Source organism: Amblyraja radiata, chromosome 10 (assembly GCF_010909765.2).
Source record: "Amblyraja radiata isolate CabotCenter1 chromosome 10, sAmbRad1.1.pri, whole genome shotgun sequence".
NCBI lineage: Eukaryota > Metazoa > Chordata > Chondrichthyes > Rajiformes > Rajidae > Amblyraja > Amblyraja radiata.
In genome coordinates, this window is record NC_045965.1 from 58,794,092 (window position 1) to 58,803,484 (window position 9,393).

Here is a 9,393-nt window from a genome sequence, read left to right on the forward strand (position 1 = left end):
GGGGGGGGGGAGAATCTCATCTCTCCCGCGCTGGGCGATCTACCCCAGATCGGGGCTAGTCAAAAGTCGTGCGGCTTTTGAAGTTTCCCGACGTCAGTCTCAGCCGGAGACCGCGAGCTCCTCGATGTTAAAGTCCGTAGGCCGCGGTTGGTGCATCGACTTTGGCAACCCTTCACCTGAGGCCCTCGTCCAATGCCTTGACCACTCTGGCATTCAACTCATCCAAGGCTCTGCTGCCCATGCCCTTCTGCGCACCAGACCCGGCCCACTCCTCCCCCCACTCACACAGATCTACATTTGTCCCTAATGCCTGGAGAAAAACTCCAGTTTGGAGATGTATCTCCAGTTCCTTATGGTTCCACCAAAACCTTCAAATCACTTTGCTGTCCCTTGGAACTCGCCTAGCAAGCAAAGTTATGAAACTGTACCAAAGTATTCATGAAAAGTAAGGGGACCATGTTTTCAAGCTCTCCAAATGGGTGAAATTTAATCGAGGGCGGCACGGTGGCGCAGTGGTAGAGTTGCTGCCTGACAGTGCTTACAGCGCCAGTGATGCTGGTTCGATCCCGACTATGGGTGCTTGTCTGTACGGAGTTTGTACATTCTCCCCGTGACCGCGTGGGTTTTCTCCGGGATCTTCAGTTTCCCCCCACACTGCAAAGACGTACAGTTTTGTAGGCTAATTGGCTTGGTATCAATGTAAATTGTCTCTAGTGTGTGTAGGATAGTGTCGGCTGGTCGGCGCGGACTCAGTGGACCGAAGGGGCCTGTTTCCGCGCTGTATCTCTAAACGAAACTAAACATGATTGTCCAGCCTACCAGGGTGCACAACACACCACTATTATCTCATTCTGTTGATGATGAACGAGGCCACAATAGGTTACATGGTGATATTTATATCGTTTATTTATTCCTATCCCTGATTTTTAGTCCATGGATAGGACAGGTTTAGAGGGATGTTGGCCAAACGCAGGCAGGTGGGACTAGTGTAGATGGTACATGTTGGTCGAAGTGGGCGTTGGGCTGAATGGCCTGTTTCCACGCTGTATGACTCTGTGACTCCAACACTGAACAATATAATTTTGCTGCAATTCCACGTTAATAGGTTTAGTCTTCTGCAAATAAAGATGAGGCTGTGGACAGATTGCTACTGCCTGGGGTGTAATCAGACATGGAAGATTGCCTGTCAGTTATTGAATGCAATAATTTGATCCATTTAATTGTGACTTTAGTTAAATTGCTGATTATTGATGCTTAAAATTGCAAAAGGAAAGCATTAATAATGAAAAGTTAAAACAAAAACAGAAAACATGTCTCAAATGCACAATTGATTAAACAGCATCCGAATAGCACGATGGACTAATAATGTTATAGATTCGGGTAAGGTGTTCAATCTGATCTACTAATCTGTGTTTCTCTTGCAGCCGATGATACACAAGGGACTGCGGATGCCAGAATCTTGAAAAAAAAACCCACAAAGTGCTGGAGGAACTCAGGCAGCATCTGTGAAGGAAATGGTCAGACAACGTTTCGGGTTGGGTCACTTCTTCGGACTCCCTGTTCCAAAAATCCGTTGGCCTCATGTCTTGAGAATTAAATTCTCACCCCAAGAGAGTGCAGAGAAGATTTACGAGGATGTCGTCAGGACTCGAGGGCCTGAGGTTGAGCCGGCTAGGACTTTATTCCTTGGAGTGCTGGAGGGTGAGAGGTGATCTTATTGAAGTCTATAAGGTCATGAGGGGAATAGACAGGGAGCGAATGTACAGTCTTTTCCCCAGAGTAGGTGAATCAGGAGCCAGAGGACCTAGGTTAAGATGAGAAGGGAAAGACTTAATAGGAATCTGAGGGGCATATTTTTCAAACAGAGGATGGTGGGTATTCGGAACGAGCTGCTGGAGCAGGTAGTTGAGGCAGGTACTCAAGAGAGAGCTAGATAGGGCTCCTAAAGATAGCAGAGTCAGGGGATATGGGGAGAAGGCAGGAACGGGGTACTGATGACTGGGGATCACATTGAATGACGGTGCTGGCTCGAAGGGCCAAATGGCCTACTCCTGCACCTATTGTCTACTGTCTACTGTAACAAATTTTAAGAGACATTTGGACATGCGCATGGATAAGAATGTTTAGATGAAGACTCATGAGGGGAATTAACATGATAAATGGACCAAGTCTTTTAACCAGGCCAGCAAAATCAAGAACCAGAGGACATGGGTTTAAAGCTAGCAGGGAATGGCTTAATAGGAACCTGAGAAGCAACTTTTTCACTCAGATGGTGGTGTGTGTATGGGACGAGCTGCCAGAGGAGGTAGTTGAGGCAGGCACTATAGCAGCATACAAAAAGGCATTTGGACAGGTACGTGGATAGGAAAGGTTTACAGGGGTATGCGCCAAACTTGGGCAAGTGGGACTGGCGTAGATGGGGCATCTTATAACCATATAACCATATAACCATATGACAATTACAGCACGGAAAACAGGCCATCTCGGCCCTTCAAGTCCGTGCCGAACACTTATTTTCCCCTAGCCCCATCTACCTGCACTCAGACCATAACCCTCCATAACTTTCCCATCCATATACCTATCCAATTTATTTTTAAATGATAAAAATGAACCTGCCTCCACCACTTCCACTGGAAGCTCATTCCACACAGCTACCACTCTCTGAGTAAAGAAGTTCCCCCTCATGTTACCCCGAAACTTCTGTCCCTTAATTCTCAAGTCATGTCCTCTTGTTTGAATCGTCCCTACTCTCAATGGGAAAAGCTTGTCCACGTCAACTCTGTCTATCCCTCTCATCATCTTGGTCACCATGGACCAGTGGCTCAATGACTCCATGACTACATTGATTCCTCCTCCACTTGGATCCTTCATAGATTCCTGAGAGGAAGGGGACCAAAGGAGTTCCACAACATAACCAGGAGAAAGACAAAACAAGCCGCAGGACTCCAGGGGCTTTCTCAATGCATTTAGTCGACTCAAAATTGTTACATGGAAACATAGAATCATAGAAAGTAGATGCAGGAGGGAGATGGCCATTCGGCCCTTCGAGCCAGCATCGCCATTCAATATGATCATGATTAATCATCCAGAATCAGTACCCTGTTCCTGTTTTTTTCCCATATCCATTGAGTCTGTTAGCCCCAAGAGATATATCATAACTCTCTCATGAAAACTTTGGTTACCTGTGACCTCAAAACCTAATGCAATGCATGAGTGCCAGAACCAGCAGAGACTGGCTATTTGCTCCTCCCCAGTAAAAAAAAAAGTGGGGGGCTTGAGGGGGTGAGGGGTGGGGGGGGGGGGGGGGATTTTCACCAAGATTAAAGTTTTAATGAACTCCAAAGACAACTTAAAAAATGCCATATATCTGTGGCGGCTCTGTGTGTCGCTCTTGAAATGGTAACATGTTGGTTCACACCTAAGACTCCCCCATATGGCGAATTCCCGACCAAGCTCGGCAAATTCCTCATCATGGTTTCCTGCAAGGCTGTGATTTTCACAACTTTTCTACAATTTCTTTGAAAATGCCAGACGTGAAAGATTGTAATTTTGTCACAAGTCGAGGGGAGAAAAGTTGCGGGGAGGAATGCGATCTTTCAAAAATAGGACCCTGGCTTTCTCAGCGCGGAAAGAAGCCGAAAATAATATTCAGTGCACTGACATTTTGAAAGTAATTGTTAAGTATAAAGGGCGCACTCAGCTCTAAGACCACACTTTGCACTGCTCGAGGGTCTCGGTAGTTTTGGAGACTGTGGCTCTGAGAAAGGAATCCCTCACTGAACCACAGTCAGGGCTGTTTTCATCTTCAAATCTCGCTTCTAATCTCTGTTTAACAGGAATTTAGTTTGCAGAGGTTTACACCTCTGCACTTTAACACTGGGATTTCTTTGCCGGACAGAATCCCTTTCACCGAAACGAATATCCCATCTGGGTCTCTAAGGGACAATAATTGAGTTGAGGCTGGGTTTAAATAGCGATAAGGACAGAGAACACAGATGCGTTATTTCATTGATTAACACTAACACCAGCTTTGGGCCTTGGTGTCAGGCACTGGCTTTAGGATATTACGAGCAGAATGACAGAGTTTTGGTACTTTATTCCCTCTCAATAACATTCTTTCACATATTAAGTTAATTCCACCCTAGGTAGCTACTTTATCATGCAGAAGAACTTAATCCACTGATGTAACTCTATCTGCTCTTGCTTTGATGCCCCCCCTATTTATCAGAGTAATGCAGTCTGTGTAAGACAAAGTACTCGTGACAGGAACAACTGAATCAGGCTTTTAGAGGCACCATGGCCTGACCTGCCGAATCAGAAGCTGTTTTAAATGAAGTGATGTTGTTTACATCGTGAAAACAGACATGATTTTTTTGCAGTGTGAAGATCCAACTTCACTGATCTTCTTGTACCTCACTTTATCTTGCGGTGACCTTTGGCCCCGTCCTTAATGCCTTCCCCAGGCATCGCGGACATAAGCCCTTGTGGCGTTCTCTCAGAAGTGGGAGCAGGCTGTATCCACTCTGGTGAATGTATGTAAGCAGCTGTTCGGGTTGGTGATGAGGTTGTCCCAGCTTCTGTACGCTGGCTGGGAAAAAAGATTACAGGTCAGTCCGCAGTAGGAAGGCACAAAAGGAATCAAGCGGTGCAAGATTTTAAACAACCGAGAGGCCATCGTGGATTTTCACAGGTCTGATGAGGTCCTGCCCAATTCTCCTTATACCTCTCCATCTGTTTCTGCGCTAAGGTAAAGAAATCGATCCATATTTCAATTCTTCCCATTGCCTTTTCTTTTGAAAAGTGTGGAATTTTGTTAATCTAGACGAGAATAGAATGGTTTGGTTTAGTTTGGTTTGTTAAGTTTAGTTTAGTTTAGTTTAGTTTAAGGGTCTGTCCCACTTTCACGACTTAATTCAAAACTTCTGCCGAGTTTAAAGGACCTAAAAAAAGAATCAAGGTCTACGAACTCCTACGACCTTCCACGACTATGTTCACGATCTCCAACGAACTCCTACGGGTATGTCCACGAATTCCCACGACTATTCCGATGCCCTCCTTACGAGTAAAAAGTTGCAATTTCTTTCATCCTGCCCATTTTTTTACTCGTGGACATTATTTATCGGGCTGGAAAAAACGTCCCGACTTACCTGATGCCACGAGTACCTACGGCTGGCATAACGAGCCGCTACGATATATCTACGAACTCCTACGGACTTGTTGCGTACATTCTGCGAGTTTGAATCAAGAGGAAAACTCGGGAGAATTCGTGAATAGCTCGTGAAAGTGGGACGGGCCCTTTTGTGATACAGCGTGGAAACCGTTCCACCGAGTCCGCGCCGACCAGCGATCACCCGTTCACTAGTTCTATCCTACACTTGAGGGACAATTTACAGGGGCTAATTAACCCACAAACCTGAGAATAGACACAAAAAGCTGGAGGAACTCAATGGGTCAGGCAGCATCTCTGGAGAAAAGAAATAGGTGATGTTTCGGATCGAGACCCTTCTTCAGCCTGATAGGAAAGGGAAGGGAAGAGGGAAGCGAGTGATATGAAAAGGTACATAGAACACATGAACGAAAGAAATGCAAAAGAGCAATTCAAAGCCAGCAACAATGATCAAGGATAGGTGGAGCCCACAATGGCCCACTGTTGGCTGTGGGGAAGGTGATACTGAGTGATGCTTTGTAAAGTGGGAGGAAACTCGGAGCACGCGGAGAAAACCCACGCGGACGCGGGGAGAGCGTGCAAACTCCGTACAGACAGCACCCATAGTCAGGATCGAACCCGGGTCTCTGGCGCTGCATGACAGCAACGCTACCACTGCGCCACCGTGCCGCACCAGTGCCGATAGCTTTGGCAACTGTTTAATAAAAAGACAAACAAGATGATATTTTGCCTTGCCCAACATTTCCCGACACTATCTAGTAACATGAGAGAACCAGCTGCATTAGTGGGAGGCTCAGTGGTGGCGAGTTAACACTGACTTTTAAGCAACTCCATTTGGGCGCATTGTGATGAAATAATTCACCTGTCCGATTGAAGTACACAACCATTTGGATCGTCAAAGCTGCTTTTGTTGGGGAGGTCTTAGGTTTTTTTTTCCTCTCTCCTCTTCCTTACAATAACAGATGGCTCATGTATCTGTTTCGGAGCTGAGAATATCATTTAGACCACAAGCAGGGGGGATAAGGGAAGCACCCCTATTGCAACCCTAAGAAGACCACAAGCCTGAGTAGAGAAAGTGAAAAGGTGTTTTCAGGCCTGGTAGTGGTGTTAATTATCCAGAAACCACACAGAAAGTGCTCAGTGTCACGGAGTTGAGAGGTTGTGCATCTCTTTTTCCACAGATAAAAGGCATGGTATAAAACATTTTGCAGAGGACAATGGAGTGAAGATTAACATAATCTTTCATTTGTATCCTTCGTAAGCTGGCCAAGTGTTGAGCCACATTCTTCATTCCCCTGCCCCTCTCATGTCTGGATTTAAGGAACGGCAGAGGAAGAATAGGCTTTGTTACCAAGGGCCGCCTGTTGTGTATTCCCGCCTTCGTGTGCTCATCCCCACTGACAGCATACTGCTCTCGTAGTAACCAGACAACTCAAAAGGAGAAACCAAGTGTCCGCTCATTGACAAAACCTGTCCCCGTTATGTCATTCTTAACCCAAAGCGCTTCTTGCTTTCAACCTACGACTTATATTCATCAGCAGTGTCAACCATAAGGGCGGCACTGTGGCGCAGCTGGTGGAGCTGCTGACCTCACAGCGCCAGAGACCCCGGTTCGATCCTGCCCTCGGCTGCTGTCCGTGCGGAGTGTGCACGTCCCCCCTTGTGGTCTGAAGAAGTGTCTTGAGGCGAAACGTCACCGGTTTCCTTTTCTCCAAAGAAGCTGCCCGAGTTACTCCAGCATTTTGTGTCTATCTCCTTATGACCGAGTGGGTTTCCTCCGGGTGCTCCGGTCTCCTCCCACATCCCATAAGGAAAGCGCAGGTTCGTGGGCTAATTGGCTGCTGTAAACAGCCCCTAGTGCGTGGGGAGTGGATGCGAAAGTGGGATAACCTGGAACTAGTGTGGAGTCTGATGAAGGGTTCCGACATGAAACGTCACCCATTCCTTCTCTCCAGAGATGCTGCCTGTCCCGCTGAGGTGCTCCAGAATTTTGTGTCTATCTTCGGTCTAAACCAACATCTGCAGATACTTCCTACACATAGAACTCGTGTGAACTGGAAAGGGCCTGTTGCTATGCTGTCTAAAGTAAACTAAACATTTCTTCCAGTTTACGTTACAGAAAGCAAACAGTGTGGACCTTCCCTGCTAAAGTATGTAAAGCAAGCGCCCAAAGAGAACAACCAGAGAAAACATTACACAACTGCCCAAAGTGGTCTCTCAATATGATGATGAACTTTATGATGAACCTAAGTACAGTGAGATTCTTTGTTTTTTTGCAAATGATGCACAAAGTACACAAAAGAGTCCCCACGTTTCTGGCACCGACAAAGTTAGAAAAACTATCTATCTATCTATCTATCTATCTATCTATCTATCTATCTATCTATCTATCTATCTATCTATCTATCTATCTATCTATCTATCTATCTATCTATCTATCTATCTATCTATCTATCTATCTATCTATCTATCTATCTATCTATCTATCTATCTATCTATCTATCTATCTATCTATCTATCTATCTATCTATCTATCTACCTACCTACCTACCTATCTACCTACCTACCTACCTACCTACCTACCTACCTATCTATCTATCCACCTATCCACCTATCTATTGAACATATACATGTTTATATATTCTGTTGTGCTGCTGCAAGTAAGAATTGCATTGTTCTTGTCTGGGACATTATGGACAAAGTGCTGGTGACTGGGATCAGTACAGTGAGTGAATGATAGGCTCACTACTGTAGCTCAGGCTGGGAAGTGGGCTTCGCTGAATGTGTCCATTAACAGATGTGGGCCGAGGCAGGCATCCGGCTTGGGACTCAAACACCTCTGTAAGGCTCGCACTTGAATAGCGGGCTTGATGCACTTCTGGGAGCCCTTGGTAATTAAGAGATTGGGCTGGCACCATTTGTTGGCAAACACCACCCCCTCGATCTCATCCTTGCTAATGGTAGGCAAACAAGTGTTGCCGATTGAAAATTAAATACGTTTTGAAGCACTCAAGTGACCTGTAAAGGTTAGATTTCAGGTCAAACATAGAAAACTTGAAGTATTAAGGGCCTGTCCCACTTACGCGATTTTTTCGTTGACTTGCAGGCACCCATCATAGTCGTAGCAGGTCGCCGAAAATGTTCAAAATGTTGAAAATCCAGCGGCGACAAGGAAAAGGTGCGACTCTTTGGGCGAGTACTCACGACCAAACAGGCGTCACCCCGCGACATGTTGCCTGTATGGTCGTGAGTAGTCACCCAAAGAGTCGGACCTTTTTCTGGTCGCCGCTGGATTTTCAGCATTTTGAACATTTTCGGCGACCTGCTGCGACTATGACGGGTGCCGACAAGTGGGAAAGGCCCCTTAGGATCAGAAATTCATCCCTGGTGTATTGGCAGTCATGTGACGCAGTGCGGAAGGGTAATAATTTTAAATAATGTCATTAGATTTTCTCATTAGATTCAGTTTCATTATTGTCACGTGCACCGAGGTATAGTGGGACGACGGATGGCACAATGGGCTAAGTGTTCGGCTGGCAACCGGAAGGTAGCCGGTTCGAATCCCGCTTGGAGTGCATACTGTCGTTGTGTCCTTGGGCAAGACACTTCACCCACCTTTGCCTGTGTGTGAATGTGTGTGAGTGACTGGTGGTGGTCGGAGGGGCCGTAGGCGCAGATTGGCAGCCACGCTTCCGTCAGTCTGCCCCAGGGCAGCTGTGGCTACAGAAGTAGCTTACCACCCCCGAGTGTGACTGAGGAGTGAATGAATAATGCGATGTAAAGCGCCTTGAGTATTAGAAAGGCGCTATATAAATCCCATCCATTATAGTGAAAAGCTTTGTTTTGCATGCTATCCAAACTGATCAGATATACTACATAAATATATCAAGTCAAACTTGAGGTGTGCAAAATCATGAAAGGAATAGATTGGATAAACGCACAGAGTCTCTTGCCTAGAGTCGGCGAATTGAGAACCAGAGGACATAGGTTTAACGTGGGGGGAGGGGAAGGGGGAGGGGGGTGGGGGAGGAGATTTAATGGGAACCTGAGGGAAAACATTTTTATAAAAGGTGATGGGTGTATGGAACGATCTGCCGGACGAGGTAGTTTGGCCAAATACTATAGCATTTATTAAACACTTGGACAACTGCATGAATAGGAATGTTTGGAGGGCTATGGGCCAAATGCAGGCAGGTGGGACTGGTGTAGATGGGACATGCTGGCCA